The sequence below is a fragment of the Leptodactylus fuscus genome, chromosome 2 (genome assembly GCF_031893055.1).
Source record: "Leptodactylus fuscus isolate aLepFus1 chromosome 2, aLepFus1.hap2, whole genome shotgun sequence".
In the NCBI taxonomy this organism is placed as follows: Eukaryota; Metazoa; Chordata; class Amphibia; order Anura; family Leptodactylidae; genus Leptodactylus; species Leptodactylus fuscus.
This window is the reverse complement of record NC_134266.1, coordinates 186,383,800-186,410,232: the sequence shown is the minus strand read 5'-3', so window position 1 is coordinate 186,410,232 and position 26,433 is coordinate 186,383,800.

Below are 26,433 nucleotides of genomic sequence, written 5' to 3'. Positions count from 1 at the left end.
ACTCAATATGGAGAAAATAGAGTTCATCATCTTTTCCCCACCTCACTTAGCTCTCCTACCTAAACTATAAATCAACATTAGAAAGGACAACTTAGTTCTAGAAGCAATAAAAGACAAGTCTTTTTGGTAAGAGCTTCACAGACCACAAGGTTTCTATTGAAACTGTATCCACCTTAACTTTTTTATTGGGAATTTAACAGAGTTATTACAAGACTCAGACGCCAAGACAAGAAACCAAACCCAGTGCATTCCCTCATTATCTCCTGTTTAGACTACTGAAACCAATTTCTGTGGCCTCCAAACAAATACTCACGCTCCCCTCCATTCCATCTTGCCATCCTCACAAGACCTCCTTCTTTACTTTCTTCTTATCTACTCTTCATACAACTGCCACTAAGATTTTACCCATGCATCTCCTATACCTTGGGAAATCCTTCCAGGATACATAAGTCTATCTTACGCAAACACAATCTTCAAGGACCTGAAGACCTACCTCTTCAGGAGCCTACAGCTTCCAATAACCCTGCTGCTGCTACACCATCATCTGAACAGTTTGTGTCCTCATCTGTTTTCTTATCCCTTGCTATGTGGGCAGGGGCCTTTTCATATGTACATAAGCAAAGATTTACTCGAGCGCCAAAAATAAATAAATAGCAATAATTATAATAATATTCCAGTAGATGTCTTTGTGTATTTCTGGAATTAGATTTATTGGATCTACAGTTTAATGCTTCTAATGAAAGAATCCTCTCAGTATCATGAGGGCAGCTCTGTCTTCACCATGACTTCAAAACGGAAGGATTTAGGGGCATTGACTTGGGGCAGATTTACAATAAGGATTGTTAAATGCTCACTGAGATACTAAAGGATGTAAGAAATAAATGAATTTACTATGGTACATTTTTTTGTTACCAAAAGATATATTTGTGTGTTTAAGGGAAGAGAACAAAAGAACCATCTGGGTATACTGATATATCCCATATTCATTTAGGTTTTTTAAGTTGTAAAATCATATTCAATCTTGACTCACTCAGGAAATCATACATAAATGTCCTGCTGATTTTGACAGTCATAGAGCAAAAACACCAACTAATTATGAGCATTTAATAGCAACCAAAAGTTTTGCATTAAGTATAAAGTTCTTTAGATTGCTTATCCCACTAATTTAAAGTAAATGCTTTTACAGATGGCATCTGTTAGGCCATAGAGCGTGCACTACCGTTATGCATAGTCATTGAAAACAGACCCAAGTTTCAGCAGACAGACTGTACAAAATAGGATCAAACACAGAAGTCTATGTAAACATTCACCAACTATTATTTTCTTAAGTTCCTCTTAAAATACTTATCTAATAACAAAATACAATATTGAAAGGTAATTTAGAAATACCATAGCAAATTATCACCTAAAGCAAAATGATCCAGACAAAAGGAGTAGACTCAGCATTTGGTATTTTAACTTAAATTGAATGAAGACATAATATTTCCATTTCTGAACAAACCCTATCATATTGCCAAAATGATATCCATAAAGCAAGACTTTTTCAGATGGTTTAGAGTAAAAGAATATGGAGTTCAGACTTATAAAACAAACCGTCGTGACATCATCAGGTCTTCGGCTATTGTACTGCTATGACAGTACTTGTGTTTTAAACCTATTCTAAATTAAAGTTTAATTTCTGTGTTCTAATAGTAATGTTGTTCTGCAGATAATACATAAGACATGAGTAAACTGATATAATACTTTTTAGAAGTTTTATAAACTAAAATAAACATTTTCAGAGCTTTTCCTAGACTTGATATGTTTAAGCAAATCAATTAAGATCCTCGCTAGAATGCATGTTGAGCCCTTGTACTAAGATCAAGTAATTTCTACTGAGTACATTAGATAAACCAAATTCCTTATTATTTTCCCAGTAGCTCCGATGACTGGGGTGGTGAGTCACTCAAGGGGTCAATTCTGGTGTCTTTTTCCTCAGCTGTAAATCTAGGGTCAGGGGCATAACTATTGGGGTAGCAGCAGCTGCCACAAGGCCTAGAACACTAGGGGGCACTGCAAATGCTGGTACCACTGCATTTTATTTTTTTATTTTTAATAGGCCGTTTAATAGGTCGGTTTTAGGTTAGGTTAGGAACTCCAGACGGTAACAGGCTCTATTTACCTCTCCTGACTCTGGGCAGGCTTCGGGCCTACTTGTGAGACATCCCTGACGTCACATGACCGTGGCTTGCATCCTTATGTGTCGCGATACATGACGTCCCATACGTCATTGAAGATGGCCGACATCATCAGGGACTTTAGCAGAGCCAGGGAGAGGTAAGTAACAGGTTTTTTTTTTTTTATGTTTGTATTTCCCCCCGATTCTCCAGTTATTATACTCTTGGGTCTGAAAAGACCCCAGAGTATAATAATTGTTCATGGGTATCCACAATGGGGGATACTGTGTGAAGGGACCACTATGGGGCATAATACTGTGTGTGCAGGGGCCACACAGAAAGCAGTAGTATGAATAGCGGAGGGAGGCAGAATAGCCCTTTTCATATCCCCCCTCCTTAATGAATAATGAATAGCAGAGGGAGGCAGAATAGCCTTTTTCATACCTCCCCCCCCTCAACAATGAATAATGAATAGAGGAGGGAGGAAGAATAGTGTTTTTTCACATCCTCCCTCCACACCTTAGACAGAAATACAAAATGTGTCTCAGCAATAATGGAGCTATTAGCAGCAGAAAAAAACACGTCATCACATGTGAGAGTTTATACTGCCAGAGAACATATTGAGATAAACCATTTGGGTGATCTGAAGATATGTCACAGTGCTTGACTTTGACAGGGAAGGGAGTGTGTGCTGCTGCATTCATGAGATGTGTCATTCTGCATTCATGAGAAAAGCCATCAGCCTACTCATTTTATGGACATTGTGAGAGTAATTTTTGATAGACCTAATTACAGTTCATCCAAACCTATGGGCCATGGACCAGATTGGACACGTTTGTGATCTGTGTCCTGTGTCCTGCAGCTTAGGCATTGCAGTTAATCTATTGTAGCTTTTGAGAAACCTGAAGCACTGTAAAAGACTGAATGAACCCAGGTAATACCATATTTCAGCCTTAGATCCAGCCTAGTAGGTAAGTTGGTTTTCCTATTTTAATTGAACCAGGTTCCATTCCAGCAGAAATGCTCTAGACTACTATTATGTTCTCCAAGTCTGGTAAATCCCTTAGACTGCATAACTTCCAACCCATAAGTTTATTAAATACAGATTTAAAATTATATGTTAAAATTATTGCATCTTGTTTAACCCAATTTCTCCAACATTTAATGCACAAAGACCAAATGGGGTTTGTCAAAAATTGGATATCCGCTGATGGCACATACTGGTTTCTTAATATTTATTATTGATGTTATTGAGCATTGTCAAATGCCTTCTCTATTCGTCTTCTTATTGGATGCAGAGAAGGAATGTTACGGCATACAGTGGGGACTCCATAGGACAGTCCATACTAAATTTGGCATTACAGGTAAGGCCTATGTTCTTCTCATGGCACTTTGTTCTCAGCCCACTGTAAATGTCCTGCTGTCTGGCTACCAATCTTGTTCATTCCACATCACCAAAGGTGCCAGGCAAGGGTGTCCATTTTGGACTAAGAATGCAGCTATTGCCTGGTTCAGAACCATGACATTTTTCAGTTTTGTGTTTTTGATCCTTCCTTCCTTCCTTCCTTCCTTCCTTCCTTATTTATTGCAGGCTACCAAAAGTAGCCTACAATAGAATCTATTGAATGACAGGCCTGAGAGCCCTCACAAGGCTCCCAGCTATCATGACAACAGGATGCCAGCCCCAGAGCTAGCTCCAGATGCCGGTGATCCAAAGTAAAATGGCACCTCGAGGCTTAATGCTTGCGATCTCTGAAGGCACCGATTGTGGGCATTAGTGCCAGGTGTCTTCTGTATAAAACAGCAGACATCCGGAGGCTATGGCAGCCAGCCAGCTCCCGAGTGGCCGCCATCTTTAAACACTTGGCATCCACCGTACTAGTACGGCGGACGTCGGGAAAGGGTTAATATTTGCTTGTTGCTCTGCAAATCATTTATACTGTAAAAACTAGTCTAGGTTGTGAGACATGTTAAAGAAGAGCCTAAGTCTGGGCTGCACATATCATATACAGTGTTGGCCAAAAGTATTGGCACCCCTGCAATTCTGTCAGATAATACTCATTTTCTTCCAGAAAATGATTGCAAGTACAAACTCTTTGGTATTAATATCTTCATTTATTTTGCTTGCAATGAAAAAACACAAAAGAGAATGAAAAAAAAGTCAAATCATTGATCATTTTACACAAAACTCCAAAAACCCTCAGCCTAATACTTGGTAGCACAACCTTTAGACAAAATAACCTCAAACAACCGCTCCCGGTAACCATCAATGAGTTTCTTACAATGCTCTGCTGGAATTTTAGACCATTCTTCTTTGGCAAACTGCTCCAGGTCCCTGAGATTTTAAAGGTGCCTTCTCCAAACTGCCATTTTGAGATCTCTCCACAGGTGTTCTATGGGATTCAGGGCTGGACTCATTGCTGGCCACTTTAGAAGTCTCCAGTGCTTTCTCTCAAACCATTTTCTAGTGCTTTTTGAAGTGTGTTTTGGGTCATTGTCCTGCTGGAAGACCCATGACCTCTGAGGGAGACCCAGCTTTCTCACACTGGGCCCTACATTGTGCTGCAAAATTTGTTGGTAGTCTTCAGACTTCATAATGCCATGCACACGGTCAAGCAGTCCAGTGTCAGAGGCAGCAAAGCAACCCCAAAACATCAGGGAACCTCCACCATGTTTGACTGTAGGGACCGTGTTCTTTTCTTTGAAGGCCTCTTTTTTTTTTTTTTTTTTTTTTCCCCTGTAAATTCTATGTTGATGCCTTTTCCCCAAAAGCTCTACTTTTGTCTCATCTGACCAGAGAACATTCTTCCAAATGGTTTTTGGCTTTCTCAGGTAAGTTTTGGCAAACTCCAGCCTGGCTATTTTATGTCTCTGGGTAAGAAGTGGGGTCTTCCTAGGTATCCTACCATACAGTCCCTTTTCATTCAGACGCCGACGGATAGTACGGGTTGACACTGTTGTACCCTCGGACTGCAGGGCAGCTTGAACTTGTGTGGATGTTAGTCGAGGTTCTTTATCAACCATCCGCACAATATTGTGTTGAAATCTCTCGTCAATTTTTCTTTTCCATCCACATCTAGAGAGGTTAGCCACAGTGCCATGGGCTTTAAACTTCCTGATGACACTGCACACGGTAGACACAGGAACATTTAGGTCTTTGGAGATGGACTTGTAGCCTTGAGATTGCTCATGCTTCCTCACAATTTTGCTTCTCAAGTACTCAGACAGTTCTTTGGTCTTCTTTCTTTTATCCATGCTCAATGTAGTACACACAAGGACACAGGAAAGAGGTTTAGTCAACTTTAATCCATTTCAACTGGCTGCAAATGTGATTTAGTTATTGCCACCACCTGTTAGGTGCCTCAGGTAAGTAACAGGTGCTGTTAATTACACAAATTAGAGAAGCATCACATGATTTTTCAAACAGTGCCAATACTTTTGTCCAACCCTTTTTTTTATGTTTGGTGTGGAATTATATCCAATTTGGCTTTTTGACAATTCTTTTTGTGGTTTTCCATTGAAGACAAATTAAATGAAAATAATAATACCAAATAATTTGTGACTGCAATCATTTTCTGGAAGAAAATGAGTATTATCTGACAGAATTGCAGGGGTGCCAATACTTTTGGCCAACACTGTACACCACAGCCAAACTGCAGCGGAAATGCCGCTAGAAAAAAACGCTGCGTTTTACGGTCACTGCAAAGTGGATGTGATTGTAGTGAATTCCATCCACACCTTGCAAAAAAAATACACACAGTAGACATGCTACGATTTCCAAAACCATTGTGGTTTTGGAAATAACAACATGTCAATTATACCAGTGATTTTCTTGTAGGTATAATTGAAGCAAAAAGACTGCAGAGGAAACCTCTGTAGACTTTCTGTGAAAAGCGGAAAAAATGATAATGAATATTTGTGGAGAACTTGCTTTACTTCATAAAAATACAGCAGGTTGCTGCACACAGGTTAGCCCCATTGACTATTCTTCATCAGTATTTGGATCCGCAACTTGGATTTCAATCAGGGGTACCATGACAACATTATACATCTGATTTTACTTAAATGTATTCCCACTGTGTGAACATGGATATTTATAAAAAAAAAAAAACATTAAACACTGCAGTTTATTAGTTTTATGTGTCAGTGAATATCTTGGTGATACTGTGTTTTAAGACGATCTTAAAGAATAGCATAAAAACCCGTTTAATGTACAGATGTACAAATATAATTTTGTGACTAGAACTGAGCGAACACTAAAATGTTCAGGGTTCGAAATCCGATTCAAACAGCCGCACACTGTTCGACTGGGTTTCGAACCCCATTATAGTCTATGGGGGGAAATGCTCGTTTCAGGGATACGCAACATTCGATCAAATTCTACTTACTAAGTCCATGAGTGAGGGTCTGGCTGGATTCTTCTCCCTGCGCAGCGTCCCTGCGTCCTCTTTCGGCCTTGAATTCACTCTGCTAGGCATCGGGCCTGGGCAGAGCTGACTGCGCACGCCCGCACTACAAGCGGACATGCACAGTCGTCTCTGCCCAGGCCCGATGGCTGGCAGAGTGAATTCAGAGCCGGAAGAGGACGCGGGTACGCTGCACAGGGAGAATACTTCTAATGGTAAGAGAAGAACAGCGTTGATTGGAAATGTATAGCATTCTGCCAATCAATGCTGCTTCTGCATCGAATCTTAACTTCGAACAGCTAGTAGTACTCGATCGAGTACGAGTATTTCAAATACCGTAGTATTCAATCAAATACCTACACGATCAAGTACTACTCGCTCATCTCTATTTGTGACTGCATCAAAGTCATCAAGGATATGTTATCAACATTAGAACTCTGAGGGCCTGGCACCCAGACCTCCGCAGATCAACTGCTTCCAGACAATGTTTACATGCCTGGAACCAAGATGCTCATTTGCCATAAAAAGTGTAGGTATGCAGTCTATGGGACAGTGCCTTGCATTTAAACATTACCGGGTGCTGCACTGTCTCAGAGCAGCTGATCTGCAGGAGTCCCAGATATCAGAATCTCGCAGATCTATTATTGACTTCCAATCCTAGGGATAAGTCATCAATATTAGAGAGTGGACAACCCCTTTTAAATCTGTGATATGATTCTCCAAACATTTACAATTCATCTGATTCGGCTGATCTGGGTGCTAGTGTAATGTCCTGGTACTGCATTCCCTTTAATAGTCCTTTCAGACCGAGATGGTATGGACATTTGCATATAAAGTAAAGAGGTTTTCCCCCATTATTTCTATATATTTATCAGTATTTCTATTTCACCATAGCCAGCACACCTGGGGGTCTATTAATGCACCATCTTGTGGATGTTTTGTGAACTGCACCTGCCTATACTTGCCATTGTAATTTATGTTGCCAATGTAAAGGAGTGTCCAGTATGATCAGGTGACCTTCAGGACCAATCAAGCTCCCTTGACTGGCCTGGAGGAGGAGGAGTTACACCCCTCTCTAGAGGGGGTTGGGAACCCTTTGTGTTCTATTGTGTGAAGAGATCTACACATGTGGAGTTGAAAATAGCAGCCAAGCATCAGGGCACTTCAACCAGAGATGTCTTTTCCTCTGGGCTCAAGATTCTCATCAGAGAGTGTTTTCCTCTGAAGCTCCAAGTCTGCAAATACTAAAGTTTACTGACCGGTTATCCAAACATCTGGGAACCTCACACGTATCTCTATTCAAGTAAGTCTTTGGGACAAATCTATATTTAAGGAGTCCATAGCTAGTCTGACAGAATTTGAGGGTCTTCCGCTGTCAAAACCCCTATTTCCTCTCCTACATACGTGTACCCAGTTTGTTGAGGACTAACCCCCTGGATACAGGCCATCTTTACAAGTATATACAAGTTTAAGTACCCAAGCAATTTCCTGCTCCAAGCTCCATCACCTGCTGACTGGACACTGTCTGCAAAGATCACTGTATTGTATGTGAAGAATTACTCCATATGTACATTTGTATTACCTTGTCCTGCTAGTAAAAGAGCAACGACTACCCCCGAGACCTGGTTGTCTGTTGTAATTGTCAGGTATCACGTGGGGGCGGGGTCGGGGACATAAAAAAAGGAGGCTTTGTGCACATTTGGGGACCCAGGGCCTCTCTACAAACCGGCCTCATCTGACATATTACCTGTGATATCAGCCCTGGCCCTCCTGAGTGTTACACTAGAACTCTACAGCAGTTGAAGCAGGAAGCAGACAACTAGAAGAGAAGGCTGAGGGGAGATTTAATAACAGTCTACAAATATCTGAAAGGTAGTCACAGTGCAGAGGGGTCTACCCTATTCTCATTAGCACAAGGAAGTACAAGAAGCAATGGGATGAAACTAAAGGGAAAGAGATACAGAATAGACATTAGGAAAAACTTTCTGACAGTGAGGGTAGTGAGAGAGTGGAATAGGCTGCCACGGGAGGTGGTGAGCGCTCCATCAATGGAAATCTTCAAGCGGAATCTGGAAAAACATATAGCTGGGATGCTTTAGGAAAACCTGCACTCGCAGGGGGTTGGACCCGATGGCCCTTGAGGTCCCTTCCAACTCTACCATAAGAAATAAGAAATGAGTTACTGCAGTACAGTTCCCATTCATAATATCAAAAGTCCAGAAACCCAATTAAATAATTTCCGTTCTTTGTTTTATGAACATGACACATCTGATTTTTCCGTAGAATAATTCTGGAAAATTTTGTGAATGGTCTGCAAGGAAGTCACAGGGAGATACAGGCTGTGCTCTAAATTCAATACCCCAACATTTATGTTAAACTTTCCCTTTCACCAACAGGGCATAACATTTTATGTACATTCCTGGTGGTATTTGCACTATTTGTAACTTAAAATATATTGTCGCTCAAATAAATACTTTGCCTTTTGTCCTATACAGGAAATGTAGAAGTGGGTTGCATCCTCTTGTATTCACATATTCTGTATAAGGAGCACAGATTATTTGGAGGTTATTATGCATAAGGTTATTGTACCGTCCTCATTAAATATAGAATATCTCCAGAATGAAGAGGTAGTAAAAGGTATAAAACATTTATTTATTGCACTTACTTGTCAAGCAGACATACAGTTCTTAGTTGAGAAATTTTAAGAAACTGTACTTTACCTTCTATTTAATGAGGAATGTACCATGACCTTACCCAGTCTAAATTCAGTTTTTTTTGGGGGGGGGTTTCAACTAGAGTGTCTTGCTCACTATTTTGTATAGACAAATTTGCCTCCATATGTTTGTGTTCACACTGAAATATAACAGACAGTAAGGTTTATTAACTGAAGGTAGGGTGTCCGTCAGCAGGGAAGTTACCAAACCATTCTTATTGCCATTGTAATGATAAAAGGAAAAGACATGAGAATTAATAAAATCAAAATACGCTTTACCAATAATATATATATATATATATATATATATATATATATATATATATATATGCGCATAATTTGGGAAAGGAAAGGTAAATATAACTAGAGCTTTGTTATGTTATAGCCTTGGATATACACTGTGTTCCACATTATTATGCAAGAAGTGTTTAGGAGTGATAAGGTAAGAATTTTTTTTGTTTGTCAGTTAAACTCATTGATGGTGATGTGTGTCAGGGCTCTTTATATCACTGAAAGCAATTGCAGACGCCTGTGCTAATTAGTTTGGCAGGTGTGTCCAATTAAAGGCAGGACTACTTAAGAAGGCTGTCCCACATTATTAAGCAGCCTACTTTTTCTGCTAAAATGGGAAAGAAAACGGATGTGTCGGTTGCTGAGAAGCAACAAATTGTGGAGTATTTAGGTCAAGGAATGACTACAATCAGCATTGCCAAGACACTTCATCGTGGTCAATCAAGAAGTATGTAGCCGATTCACAGCAAACACGTGTGCGTGCTGATAAGGGAAAATTGAGGACTCTTTCCAACAGACAATTATGTCAGGTTAAAAGAGCAACTGCAAAAATGCCTTGTCATAGCAGCAGACACGTTTTTGAAGCTGCTGGTGCCTCCAACGTCCCCCGAACAACAAGATGCAGGGTCTTTCAGAGGTTTGCAGCTGTGCATAAGCCATCCTGTCGACCTCCTCTATCCACTGCACACAAGCAGAAATGGCTCCAGTGGGCCAAACAATACATGAAGACTGACATCAAAACTATTTTGTTCACCAATGAGTGCCGTGCAATGCTCAATGGTCCAGATGAATGGAGTAGAGGATGGCTGGTTGATGGACACCCCATGCAAATATGGCTATGGCGCCAACAAGGAGGAGGTGGAGTAATGTTTTGGGCTGGAATCATGGGGAGAGAGATTGTTGGCCCCTTTAGGATCCCTGAAGGGGTAAAGATGAACTCCATAATGTATGTGGAGTTTCTCAAACAGCACTTCCTGCCATGGTTCAAGAAGAAGAACCGTGCATTCCGCAGCAAGATCATTTTCATGCATGATAATGCACCAATGTCTCATGCTGCAAATAACACATCTGCCTCTCTGGCTGCTATGGGCATAAAAGGGGACAACTTATGGTGTGGCCCCCCCATGCTCCCCTGACCTCAACCTCATTGAGAACCTCTGGAGCATCATCAAAAGGAGTGTCTATGATGGTGGGAGGCAGTTCACATCTAAGCAACAGCTCTGGGAGGGTATTCAGTCCTCATGCAAAACAATTGAAGCAGAAACCATCCAAAACCTGACAAATTCAATGGACAAGAGACTTCAGAAGCTCCTTTCGAACAAGGAGTCCTATGTGTAAATGTAACATCACCTAGAATAAGTTTTGATTTGAAAACTGTTTGATTTCAGTTTGTAATAACCTGCTAATGCTTATAATTTCACAAATGACCATTTTTTGTTCTTTATAAAATAAAAAGGTTGAAAACTCTGCTGTGCATAATAATTTAGAGCATGCATTTTGAGTGCATTTTGTATTTTTTTTTATTAAAGTATACTGTTATCATAGGCAGTTTGTTCAAAAACCTTTCAATTGTAATCTAATAGTTGATGACTGGAAAATTACAATGACTGCAATTTATATATGTAATTTTTGAAAATATGAGAAAATATTATTTGCATAATAATTTGGAACACATTGTATTGATGAAAGATCAAAAGAAAAGAGTCCCGGGAGAAGAAGAGGCACTTGTAACTCACATAATAATGACAGTTTTCAAAGTAATACTGGTAGAGGCAGATAGAGGGAGGAACTATTTTCATAAAGGTAAAGAGGTCTCTAGTCTGGAGAACTTCAGAAAGACAGCAGCATACCTCAACCCATTTTCCAGTGAACTCATATGTGAAACTGATACCAACTATTGTGTCTATGGGACTGCAAGCGATATCAATCAACCTACCTGAAAAGGTAAAAGAACAAACAAGTTTATCCATCAAGTAAAAGATAGCGAGAGAGTTAAGCTGAGAGCCAAATAAGTAGCAAAGACTGCATTGTTTCCATACCTATCAGTAATGAACCTGCATCAGTGCGAATTTCCAAGCGCCTTGCTCTACTTTGTCAGCCCAGGGACCACTGTTTAATGGACCAAAGAGAACTGGCAATAAAATTAAATGGTCTACATTGGCAGTAAATATAACTTTAGATGCTACCGGCAAACTGTAATGATACCAGTAGACATTAAAATGAATTGCAGTCCATGGAGATTAGTACATCCATTACTTAATTATCTTACTTATATAGCGTCAACATTTTCGGCAGCACTTTACAGACAATCATTATCCCATATAGATATCTTAAACTTAATGCCCTGTGTGGGAGGAAACCAGAGTACCTGAAGGAAACCCACACAGATTCCAGTGCTGCGAGGTATCAGTGCTTACCACTGAGCCGACATGGTGCTCATCCAGTACTCCAAAGTGTTATCAAGATGAGAAAGCCCTTTAAACTATCCCAGGCACTTATTTGGTACTTATTTCAGTAGTGTTCTATATAAAGTTACTTGCATTTTAGTTCTTACAGTAAGTAATTTCTCTTTGTTTCCAGATGGAAAAAATGAGGTGTTATAGGGCTGACATGTTCTAAGGCACATCTTTCCTTCGAAATAAGGAAATAAAAATGCAATGTGTTCTCCTGAAACTTTCCATGTCTAATGAATATGGTTTATAGCTTTCTCTATCCTAATATAAGGAAGATAAATAGTAGACCATTCTAGCACATTGTGATATTGCATCTTCGAATTAATGCCTTCCAACTACAAGGCAAGTAGTGATATGTGCAATTATGTGCCTCCCTTGAGACAGATAGCCTCACCTCGGTGTATAAGTATCCATAAAGTAGCCACCTGAATGATTTAGATGCTTTTTTTTTTCTTATGTGTGACATTTTTTCTTAGCATGCTTTAAGCTAATGTGACAAGATTCTCTCTGTCACCGAGGTATAAAAAAGTATTGTTTAATCAATATTCAGCACAACATCTCACTGCTAGTCTGTGCTTTATACCATAGTCATAAATTATCTATCACTTGTATTTTTTTTCTTTATTTCTAATGTGCAGCCCATTCAAGCCAGATATAAGATGCTATTTGAAAGTTATATGTTTTGGCCAGATATGAAAGCCAAAGGCAATCCATGCAAGAGGCTCTTTCCTATTATATATATTCTATACATTTTCATGCTGGTTTCGTTGCAAGGCATATTAATTCAACTGCTTCACTTGACACTGAAATATTAGGGTAAAAGGGGCTACATTTTATTAATACTAATGCTGAAATATTATGGATGTCTCTTTGCATTGTCAAATTGTAATACCATGGCATGTGAGGTCATTTGGATAGATGTGTTACCATACAGAAAGAAAAAACTGAGGTTACATCTCTGAACAAAAATTAAGTGGAAATAAAGGAAAGTTGACACAGCAACACCAAATATTAAATGTTTAGAGTTAGTATTTTACTAAATGGAAAGGTCCTTTACAGAGTGAGAATCTCTTTGTATTCATTCTAGCTATATAACTGCACATAAAATATGAGTATGTATGACATTTTTACCAGTTTTTTTCTTCTGCAGGTTCTATTTCTAAGTCTTATCTTAACCTTCGTTCACATCTGCATTGGTATTCCGTCTGAGGGAGTTCGCATGGGGACTTCCCCAAATGGAATACCAAATGCAATTGCAGGCACTGTGCAGTAAAAAGCATACGGATCCACATAGACTATAATGGGGTCCGTGTGCTTGCCGTGGACTGCCTGCACAAATCATGCGAACAAGAAAGTAGATTGTGAACTACTTTCCTGTCCACATGTTCTGTGCAGAGATCTGGTGGCAAGCACACGGACCCCATTATAGTCTATGGGGATCCGTGTGCTTTTTACTGCACAGCGCCTGCAATTGCGTTTGGTATTCCGTTCGGGGGGTCCCCATGCGGACTCCCCCGGATGGAATACAAATGCACATGTGAACCAACCCTTAGACTTGCTACTATGATTTCTCACTTACATTGAACACAGAGAAGAGGAGATCCTGCTACCTTACACTCTCTTTCTAAAGTTTTAATCAGGCATTTTCGATAAAGGTTTTTTTAAATCAAATCTTGCACTGCCTTTCATTATGTACTATACAGATCAAAAGTTTGGACACACCTTCTCATTCAAAGAGTTTTCTGTATTTTCATGACTATGAAAATTGTAGATTCACAATGAAGGCATCAAAACTATGAATTAACACGTGGAATTATATACTTAACAAAAAAAGTGTGACAACTGAAAATATGTCTTATATTCTAGGTTCTTCAAAGTAGCCACCTTTTGCTTTGATTACTGCTTTGTACACTCTTGGCATTCTCTTGATGAGCTTCAAGAGGTAGTCATCTGAAATGGTCTTCCAACAGTCTTGAAGGAGTTTCCAGAGATGCTTAGCACTTGTTGGCCCTTTTGCCTTCACTCTGCGGTCCAGCTCACCCCAAACCATCTCAATTGGGTTCAGGTCTGGTGACTGTGGAGGCCAGGTCATCTGGCATAGCACCCCACTGGTCAAATAGCCCTTACACAGCCTGGAGGTGTGTTTGGGATCATTGTCCTGTTGAAAAATAAATGACACCATCATACCTCCTCCTCCATGCTTCACAGTGGGATCCAGGCATGTAGAGTCCATCCGTTCACCTTTTCTGCGTCGCACAAAGACATGGTGGTTGGAACCAAAGATCTCAAATTTGGACTCATCAGACCAAAGCACAGATTTCCACTGGTCTAATGTCCATTCCTTGTGTTCTTTAGCCCAAACAAGTCTCTTCTGCTTGTTGCTTGTCCTTAGCAGTGGTTTTCTAGCAGCTACAGTATTTTACCATGAAGGCCTGCTGCACAGAGACTCCTCTTAACAGTTGTTGTAGAGATATGTCTGCTGCTTGAACTCTGTGTGGCATTGACCTGGTCTCTAATCTGAGCTGCTGTTAACCTGCGATTTCTGAGGCTGGTGACTCGGATGAACTTATCCTCCGCAGCAGAGGTGACTCTTGGTCTTCCTTTCCTGGGGCGGTCCTCATGTGAGCCAGTTTCTTTGTAGTGCTTGATGGTTTTTGCAACTGCACTTGGGGACACTTTCAAAGTTTTCCCAATTTTTCAGACTGGCTGACCTTCATTTCTTAAAGTAATGATGGCCACTCATTTTTATTTACTTAGCTGCTTTTTTCTTGCCATAATACAAATGCTAACAGTCTATTCAGCAGGACTATCAGCTGTGTATCCACCTGATTTCTGCACAACACAACTGATGGCCCCAACCCCATTTATAAGGCAAGAAATCCCACTTATTAAACCTGACAGGGCACACCTGTGAAGTGAAAACCATTTCCGGTGACTACCTCTTGAAGCTCATCAAGAGAATGCTAAGAGTGTGCAAAGCAGTAATCAAATCAAAAGGTGGCTACTTTGAAGAACTTAGAATATAAGACATATTTTCAGTTGTTTCACACTTTTTTGTTAAATCTATAATTCCGCATGTGTTAATTCCTAGTTTTGATGCCTTCAGTATGAATCTACAATTTTCATAGTCATGAAAATCCAGAAAACTCTTTGAATGAGAAGGTGTGTCCAAACTTTTGGTCTGTACTGTATATTATCTTGCATTCATTTGTGCTATTTACTATATAGTATTCATTGTAATGCATACTGTATATTTATATTTTACATTATTTTACAGTGTACTTATAGATACAGTATAACTTAAAAGAAATCTATTAATGGCAAAAAGTTTTTTTTAACTAATCACCATATATTGTAGCTTTACCAGCAGTACCTTTCTTGTTCAGATGCATCTTGTAAATTTAAAATAAACTCACTTTTCTTTATCTTCAGCCTTTTCAGGGTCGTATACTTTCACCATAGAGCACTGCTGCGCCATCCTTCTGGTCCCACCTATGCACCATTATGCATCGTCCTCTAGTCTTTTCTAAACCTTTCTCCAATCTTCATGCTAGTGTCATCACTACTTTTCCAGCGCTGCTCTGACCGCTTCCTTGCTCCAAATCCCACGCATGTACAGTACGCACTGTACTTCAGGTCCCATCTGTGCGTACTGTGCATGCTCAGGCGCCAACTTGGATTTTCTGATTGAAGCATTAGCAGTATGTTTTAGGAACTGAGCAGTGCACACAACCAGGACCTGAAGTGGCCATGAGTACTGTACAGGATTTGGAGCAAGGAGGCGGTCAGAGCTTTCGAACATTATCACATGGCTCAAGGTAAAAGATTACCCCTCTCCAACTGGCTGGGGAAACTTCCACTGCCATCAGGTATATTGCTCCCCTCCTCAACCTTGTTTGCCCTTGGGGGTAGTCTGGAGGAGGTTGACTGTCCTTGGTCTACCATTAACATCACAATTCTCCCATTCTCCGATTCCCTTCATTGGATTTTTCCACTGAGTATAGGACTGGACTGACAGACCCATCTAAAGCCAATACTACAATATGGTTGAGCAATGACTGTCTCTAGTTAAGTGTTCTGAAAGAGAAGAAAACCAAGAACCAATTTTTTCATAAAAAGGCAGTTTTTCAATTGGGAAACCAAACTCTTAGCATTCCTCATTAAACAGTTATTCTTAGCATTCATTCTCCTACTAGAGAAATTGTGCCCCCATTGGCAAGATATCCATGTATTTCAAAATATGCAAATGATCAATTTGGAGCAAAGAGGTTGGCTCAGTTGCTCCAAACTGCTACACTTCACATTTCACACTGCCCTTCTTCCTTCCTCCCTTCTTTGAGTGACAGGGCCAGGAAGCTGCACTGAAATCTCATCTGACCCTTTCACTAAAAGGTAGTGACCTATTACAGCATTGTGGGATTTGCCATCTTTGCTCCAGACTGTTCACTTTCAAATAAGCGATTATCTTGACACCAGAGAAACAGATAATCTTTTTTGGGGGAAAGTGTTATAACCAGGTGAGAATGACCTATCTAACTGTGTTGCTGGTTAATATACTTCACCCTGATGATAGACTCCCTTTAAGTCAATGTATCCAATTCTGACCTCTACCAAGTCGCAATCACTTAATCTGAATTGGAAATAGCAAGTTTTCTTGATGATCTACATTTTCCTAACCCTCACTGAAGTTCTAGTTCCCCTCCTGGAGAGTCCAATCACATTAGAAGAACTAGATAAAGCTAAAGCTCATCTTATTAAATATCCTGGCCCAGTCACCTTCCCTAAGGAAGCATATTACAAATACAAAGACTTGTTGCTCTCCAAACTACTACTAAAGCAGCTTTTCAGGAATATTTCCCCCAAGCTGCTCTTACAGAAACAACAATAGAATAGAAGAGTATTTTGGCTTCTAGTGTGTTCAGTGTAATCTCCACTATAAATCCAAACCAGTAGGCTTTATGTCTGGAAAATCTACACCCAGAAACAGATACAGCATTCATTACATCAAGTGGCCCTTCCTGCTTGATGGGTTGTCTAACAAATTTTGGTATTGGCCTAGTTTTTACCAATGGTTCATTGTTCCTCTTCCAGACAGAAATCTCCCTCCACTATGCAATTGATCAAAAACAAGTGACTTATTCTGGTCTATTGGTCAACTGGGATACATCAGACAATATGCCCTTGGTCTGTGAGCCTGACTAAGTTCATCCCATGTATCTGTAATGAGGGGGTTCAATGAATTTTTAATATATGGGGGTGATAATTACCAAACTACACCAAAAAAGCTCTCACATTTTGGCCCTTGCTACAAAATAAATACCTATGAGGGACAACCCATACTCTCTCCGCATCGAATGTGTATTCAGGTATGGAATCCTACCTAGCAAATCATCTGTTCATGATGTGGTCACAGATATTCCTTTACAGTGCAATTCAGCTTTGTCCCATCTACTCACATCAGATAGAGCCAGTTCCTGGTGGGTGACTGGGGATCATATTAGGAGTGGCTGGGGTTATAAGACGAGAGAAAACAAATACATTTTCATTACTTATGCCAGAAGCAGAAATTGAAAATCATAATTTCAATCCTGCAGGTAAAGTTCCTGATGTTTGGGACTTCCCCTAAATTATGCAGTAATAACAAATTTCTAGTATAACTAGACAAACTTTATGATACTGAGTTACTTAAAATATTTTTTTTATGGGCACATCTATGATGTTCATTTATGTTTTATGGGCCATAAAATAGACTATCAATTTGTGATGAATAGGAGTTCTGCAGTCCTTTAAATATTTATCCAGACAAAGAGACTTATACAGTACCTCATTTCATTTAAAGACAACTGTGGCCTAAAGAAATGTCATCAATGTATATTTCTGGAAAACCTTTTAAATGTTAATCTATATATCTATGTCTATGCCATGAATCATTGACCAGTATACAATGACATCACTGACCAGTCTATAATGACATCACTGGTAGGTCTGTAACGGCTTAATCATTCAATACAATATATTCAGCTAAGTGTGTTATGTTGTTGCTTTTATTTTCTTTTTTTTTTTTAATTGGCCAATGATTTGAAACCATTGCATATTTATATGAAAGAATTAGGAAAATTTCTAGATTCTAGGAGATTCTAGATTAATAGAACATTCAAGACAGGAACATCAAGGAGACCTGAGACAACTAAGTTTTGCAGGTGTAGAACATATAAGTATGTCTTTAAGAGGAGGGGATAGGCATAAAAAATTATTGCAAAATAAGCCAAATAGATAATTTGATAATACTCTGAGTCCTATTGAGTTAAATGAGAAGAATGACATGTCCGTTTTTTTTTGTAATGCCTATCCGTATAGGTCATATTTGTGTTTCATTTATTTCAATTTCTCTGGACATATGAGTCATTCAACTGCTGAGCACCATCTAGTTTATATATGGGAGATCGTCCACTCCCTTGAATACACTTCTAAGTAGTAGTAGTAGTAGTGCCATTCCTTTGTCTTCTGTTGGATTACAATCAAAATAGTTAAAGCAATAATTCTGAAGTATTTCAAGGGGTTTGTTAGTTCCAAATGTATGTTTCATACTGATGACCCAGTATCTGATCTGTGAGGTGCACGGATCAGCTGTTCCGGCAGCCTTAGGGCCAGTGGCATAACTAGGAATGGCGGCCTCCCTGACCGACCCCAAAGACCCCAACCGAGTAACATCCCCACCCCCACGATTATGTTCCATAGTGGCCCCTGCACACAATATTGTGCCCCATAATGGCCCCTGTACACACAGTATGATGCCCCAGAGTGTCTCCTGCACACACAGTATTATGACCCATAGTGACTAGAGATGAGCAAATAGTGAAATATTCGAGATTCGTTTCGAGTAGAGCCTCAATTTTCAACTACTCGATCGAATATCAAATCGCATCAAGGGAAACCACTACTCAACTAAAGGAGAGTCACCAAGTCCACGAGTAGCAGGAGGAGAGTGTATAGGATGAATGCTGTGCAGTTAAAGCACAAGGACGTCATTATAGTCTATGGGCTCCGTGCGCTTTAACTGCACAGCGCTTGCAGTTGCGCTGATAAAAAGTAAGCTCCCTCGTAACCGCAAGCTGCCAGCTCTCCCAACTAGCAAAGACGAGCCTGCGTCCTGTGAGGAGGTGGAGTCTAAAATCAGACCACAATGGAGACTGCTGTGGTCCGATCTTAGACTCCGCCTCCTTACAGACGAGCCTCTGGCAGAACCAGGGGTGATTGGCCGAATGCTGTACACTGGCCAATCAACGCTGGTCAATTCATTCCTATGAGAAAAAGTCAGCTCGTGATTGGCCGAATGCTGTACACTGGCCAATCAACGCTGGTCAATTCATTCCTATGAGAAAAAGTCAGCTCCCTTGTAACACAAGCTGCCAGCTCTCCCAACTAGCAAGGACGAGCCTGCTGCAGAACCAGCATTGATTTGCTGAATTCTATACACTGTATTTGATAGAGTACGAATAGTTCAAATACCGTAGTATTCGATGGAATACCTACTCGATCGAATACTACTCGCTCATCTCTAATAGTGACCCCTGCACACACTATTATGTCCCTCTGTGGACACCCATGAACAATCATTATACTCTGAGGTCTTTTCAGACCCCAGAGTATAATAATTGGAGATCCAAGGGGGGGGGATACAAACATAAAAAAACACTGCTACTTACCAATCCCCGGCACCGCTGCACTCCCCACTGATGTTGGCCATCTTCAATGATGTATGGGACATCACATGACGCAGGCCTGCCTCACAACGCATATAGACGCAGGCCTCGGTTATGTGACAACAAGAATGTCACATTAGTAGGCCTGAAGCCTACCCAGAGCCCAGAGAGGTAAGTAAATGAGGCTCGTTACCGGCTGCAGTTACTCCAGCCGGTAACGGCCTATTAAAAAAAAAAAACGCAGCGGTAGCGGCTGTCGCCGGGCCCCTTAATGTTCCAGGCCCTGTGGCAGCTGCTACCGCTGCTACCACTGCTTAGGGCACTAGAAACCACTGCAGGAAATGGCGAGCAGATACAGTCTGATCCTATTCAAATTGCTGCGCTGCCCATTGTATTGTGGTGGTGACAAAGAAACTGTAGCTTTTGAATAGATACAGACTGCATTTGGGCCTCACAAAAACAGAAAAATAAAAAAATAATAGATTTTCCCCAGGATATACCATAATTAGTGGTAATCTGATCTTTAGCTTTGTTTTTTTCTGCATTTTCAATGCTTGGCCCTGCTTCTTCCCTCCTACAAAAAACCTTAACACTGTCACATTCAAGTAAGTTTCTGTACCTGTAAAGCGCCACCTAGAATTGGGATAGTCAATTGCATAGTATTTTTACTACTGCGCCAACAACTTTATTCTGGTGAGTGAGGAATGGCTTGAAAAGGAATGAAAGATATAAAGGAAACTATAAGGCTGCGTTCACACAGTTTTTTGGTCTGGAATTTGGTCAGGAATTCGCCTCAAAATCCTCCTCCAAAAAAAAACGCTATGTAATCTGCTTGTAATTGTTTTCCACTAGTGGTATTTTCCGCTAGCGGAAAAAAGAATCAACATCTCCATTGTTCAGGCAGATTCCGCCTAAAAAAATCAATGCAAGTGAATGGGAGGTGGAAAATCTGCTAGCGTTTTTCCTGAGGCGTTTTTGACAAAAACTGCCTCAAAAAACTCCAGACGGATTTTCCACCTCCCATTCACTTGCATTGATTTTTTCAGGCGGAAAACACTTCAAAAAATGCTTCATGAAACGCCTCAAAAAACACTTCAGGAATTTTCCTGAGCTGATTTTTCCTGACCAAATTCCAAAACTCAGGTGGGTGCATTCACACAGAGTAACACTCCCCTCATTCTGACAGAGTGACCACTGTAAAACAGAATCCCATTTACTTCAATGGGTGCCGGTCTTACGCATGCTACACATTGAAATCAATGGGTTTAAAAGCCTCCCATTGACTTCAATGTGTAGCACGCGTAAGACCGGCACCCATTGAAGTCAATGGGATTCTGTTTTACAGCGGTCACTCTGACACGTGTTTATGTGTCAGAATGAGTGGAGCGTAAACTCCGTGTGAAAGTACCCTTAGACATTCCTTCTGTTACATCCACTCAAAGAACTGCAATAAAATTAGCATTTCTGCAACTTGGGGCCTTAACCTTAATCAGTAAACTGCAGCATATGCCAACGAAATGTCACAAAATCTCCTCATGCAGATACCCCTTTAGTTTATGAATTATATAAATATGTTGTGCAAGATACAGACCCTCTAAAAAATTGTGTGGGTGGGAAGACTAACCAAGCTGTATATCATGGGCAATTCAGTACTACTATTGTATTATTGTTCTATATCCTTGAAGACATATCACAGACCGAATACTTTTCACGGCTCACATCATAAGTCATACATAGCATATACAGATGTTTTAACCTAAAGCAATTCAGATAAAATAAAAAGCAGACTGAATGCATAATGAAATCACATATGTATTCACTGGTGACCGGATTTCAAACGAATTTCAGAACTGATCAATTTGCTTTGCCCATCTCAACAGGCTAAAAACAGTCCGTAAACAAAGATCTCCTGCGTGCAAAGCCTTTGTAAAGTAGATTCTTCAAGCTTTAGGCTTTACACAGTAAGCATGTCCTTCTCTGTCAGCCTCTTTCCACACAAGAAGGGTATTAAATCAGACATGGAGAGCTTGCCTCTCCTTTCAGGTTGTATATTAAATAACGTAAAATTAAAGCCCTGCACATTTCATTTAAATATCTGTATTAATAACATCTGAATTTTGAAATAAAAAGATTTTATGGATGAATAAAATATTAGAAACTGAACCAAATTATTAGCGACAACACAAATTCGGAACAGATGGTACTTGGAGCTTAGATTTAATAAAGAATGAAGTGTCTTTTCCGAGTAACAGATGCAAAACAGCTTTTGTCCAAAATGTAACAGGAAGTTACAATTGAACAGTAGTTCTTTCTAGCCTGGTATTATAGAAATTGTAAAATTTGAAAAAAACAATAATATTTCAAGCGGATATTAATATTAATAAAGTGTCGGTAACAGGTGAACACTGACTCTTCTACATTTACAGAAACAACCTTATAGTTTTTACAGTATATTATGCAAAGTGCTTTAGTATAAAAAATATAATAATGTATGCTTGGCGTTCTCCATATTTCGATAAATTTAGAAATTTAAAATCTTGCAATTAAAATTTCAGATAGCCAATAAACATCATAGAAATTCCTGGCTGACACTGGTTATTGCTGTAGATGTGTAATAGCATAAGGAATATCTCCATTCAGTGTGGCTAGTCTGTGTGAAACAAGAGGAATAAACACACTCCTTCTTGTTACAGATGATTTTTATCCAACAAAAATCTACCCAATTTTTCTCTGTAGCATGTGAACAGAAACACAAGACCTTACTCGCCTGCATTGATAGTAGTTTTGATTAGAATTTTAGCTCAAGATGTGCACAGAAATCCTCATCACCTGCTGAATATGTCAATCGGCTGTTGTGGTCCATAATTCATTATTCATTGTCATTTCCTTTTTCTGTACACTTAGATTTGAAATCTCAGTTTCTAAGACTGTGAGACAACCAAAATATCCTCTGGTAAACTGGTGGGTGATTCTAACCCTCATTCTTCTATCATGCGCCATCCAAGGCTTGACAGTTCTCAGTACAAAGATTTTTAAACTGATTCATAGTATTCAAAAAGAAAATACATTTTTGATAAAACCATTCTCTTTATAAAATTAAATAAAAGTATGACTAGAAATTAGAGAATCCGTTTTCAAGCGTGTTGCCTTTCTTCTTGACCCAGTTATTTACTATATAAATCTTGTTTGTCACCAAGTCATTCAGTCAGTATCCTTCCCCTATTACCCTCTTTAGCACTCTCACATCTTGTTTACAATCATGTAATTGAATCATTCCTGAATTACCTTTGGAGCAATAGAATCTACTCTATATTATGTTTTAGAAATCACGCAGACTGTATACAAGCTGCCTTTATTAGGTTATTTATGACATACAGGAAGATCATGCCATCTGACATACGTTGCAATTTCTGCACAAAATTCTGTGCACGCATAAATGATCAATGGCATGCTATTTATTATTCAATCCAGATATCAATCTGTGCTGATTCTATTAGATCCATGTCTGTCTGACATGGCTAGCTGCTTTCAGCTACTGCAAAGGTTTTTATGTTTTGTACTCCAAGAGTTTGTTCATTTTGGTGATCCATTCATGAAGAGCATGCTCATAAAAATATAACATATTCAGCTTAGGAAATGTTCATTGCCAAGGTTTTACATTACAATTTCACACATTGAAAAATCTCATTTTTTTTGTTTGGACATAATGTGTTAGATCTAATATTAACAATTTGTATCTAATAGGAAATTGTGACATCGTCATAAAAAGTTGGCTTGTAAACTAAAAGATGTAGGTGTTAATACTGTACTCATATATTTACTATCTTGTACATAGCTGATGCCATTTGGATTGCTGGGAGTTTTCAGCACTAGAGATGAGAAAACTGACTAATTACAAACTGGGTTTTATACAAATATTCCAAATTATTGGTAAAATGGCCATCACCACATGTATTGCGCAGGAAGTTTCAACACAAGGCAGGACGTACTCCCCATCTCCAGTTCCTCCACACAAAACCATTTCCAATCCCCAACTTCACCATGGAAAGTCATTGCTTAACTTTTCTCACTCATTTCACGGCTATAAGGTGACGTGCACATTGAGTGGCACTGTGTCACATGCTGGATTATCAGTTTGAGCAGGAGTGAAGCATTACTGCATGCAGCAAATCTCAGACACAATGGACTAGGACTGGTTACTTACTTATAATTTCTACCTCACCATCCCTTTTTAAGCTGGCAAGCTAGACAGTAGGCACACTAATAGTGTGCCCCCAAATTGTTCTTGAAATTATATAAATATCCACTACTTGGTGCTGCACATATACCCATAAAAAGGTCTTTTTTAGTGACTTTTTTCTACAATCAATATTTTATTAATTTTTATAATGGTGGGCACACTGATGGTGTGCCACAAATTTTAATTGAAATTCTGTAAAATGCCATTCCGTTAATGTTGATATGATATTTGCTCCAATTCAGGAATAACTGGAAGTGTTGTTCTTATGGTTATTAAAATACTTTCCATTTGAGAAAATATTCTAGTTTTTTTAGCTGGCAGGCCAAGCACACTGATAGTGTACCACAAATTTTTCTTGAAATGATGTAAATTGTCATCACACCAATGCAATGTTGATGTCACCTTCTCCAGTTTCTCCACAGTGGACCAGACCATCTCCCTAATCCATTGCTTGCACTTCTCCTCCCTCATCCCATGGTTGTAAGGTGAAGCGCACAAGTTCTACCTCCTAAACACCTGATAACTCCTTCCTTTTGGAAAATAGTCCATGTTTTTTTATGCCTTCCAAGTGTTGTTCTAAGGGTCATAGAATGCTTTACTTTTCATAAGATATTCTAGCATTTTCAGTTGACAGCCAGACATATGGATAATGTGACCCAAGTTTTTCTTGAAATTCTGCAGATTATCACTCCACCAACACAATGTTGATATTGTATGTGCTCTCATACAAGGATATCCAGCAGGATAATCCAGGTTGTACTCTGGCTCTCATGTGCTGTTCGTAGTCACAAAAGGGATACCCCAAAACAAAAACTATAACTATAAAACCTAACTTTTATTGGAACCAGTTAAAATCTAACTGAAGCTAGTACAGCCCCTATGTGTGGTAATAAAATTAATGCTCACACCTGCTGTGTTCACAACATTGGAGATAAGTATTAGACTACACCTAGTCCATGTCAGGGATACCAAGATTATTGTAATGGATCACCCATAGACTTAGGCACCCATTCCTTCCACACTGATTGTATAGAAACTCGTGTACATAGCACAACTACTGCCCAATAACAACTGGCTAGTCTACAGGATATTTATATAGAGCTCAGCCACTGAACTGGGTGGTAGCATATATATTCAGAAGCAGCTATTGTTACAACCCCAATTATAGTAGCAAACCTTGCAGCTGTAGCCACCCTAATTAAAGTAGCAACTATTGTATCGTAGCAGCTATTTGCCAGTAATCCGAAGTCTGAGTTCCTAATATATGATCCACAGGAGAGGGCAATACCGATAGTGGCACTGAATGATCTAATACTGCATTCACATTGATATTGACTCGTTTATTTCCCTACAAAATCATCAGGAGACAATTAGGAGATCACTGGATGCATTCCTGATCATAAGTGCATCCTGTCTAACCTAACCAGAAAGTGCTGATGTGCGGTGAAAACCGCAGTTAGCTGGGACCCTGATGGTGGGTCCCGGCGATTCAAAGAGGCTGACTCAAGTGCTGTTCTTATGGTCATAGAATCAACTCCATTTCAGAGTATATTATAGCTTTTTCAGCTGTTAGGCCAAGAACACTGATAGTGAGTCACAATTTTTTCTTGAAATTGTGTAATTGTCACTCATTGGTGCTGCATCTGCTGTGATAAAGGGATAATTTTTGGTATCTTTTTTATGAAGTAATTTTTTTACCACTTTACTTTTCAACTGGCAGGCACATGGACAGTGTGCCACAAATTTTTCTTCAAATTCTATAGTTGGCAGTGCCACTTACTACTGCCACCCTGTTAGCATAATAACAAGAAAATAAAACAAACAGCCCCACCATTGCTTCTTCCAATAGCAATGCAATGTTAGTGTGGAATTCTGCTCCCATAAAGTGATAATTTTTGTTGATTTTATTTTTTTGAAAAGCCAATTCATCACTTTTCAGCTAGGCTCATGCAGCAGATGCAGCAGAGTTGGCCATGTGCTGAGCTCTGCTACACCTGAGATGCAGCAGGGCTGGCCATGTACTGAGCTTTGCTACACCTGAGATGTAGCAGTGCCGTGTGCCCAACGCTGCTACATCTGAGATGTTGCAATGCTGTGCGCTCAACGCTGCTACATCTGAGATCGAACCACAATGAAGACTGCTGTGGACCGATCTTAGACTCCGCCTCCTCTGGTAGAACCAGCGTTGATTGGCCGAATGCTGTACATTGTATGGCATTCGGCCAATCAATGCTGGTCAATGCATTCCTATGAGAAAAAGTCAGCTCCCGCATAACACAAGCTGACAGGGATCCTGATTAGCATATAATGGGCTGCCACGAGATAGAGCCCCAAAGAGCTGTTTGAGTAACTGTTAGGATCGGGTCTCGCAGGGTTCCATCACGGCGCACAGCGCCACCTGCAGGCCAATACGAACCTCGCCCTCGGCATTGTGTAATAGGATGTCTGGAGTCTAAGTCCAGTTTTCGGCC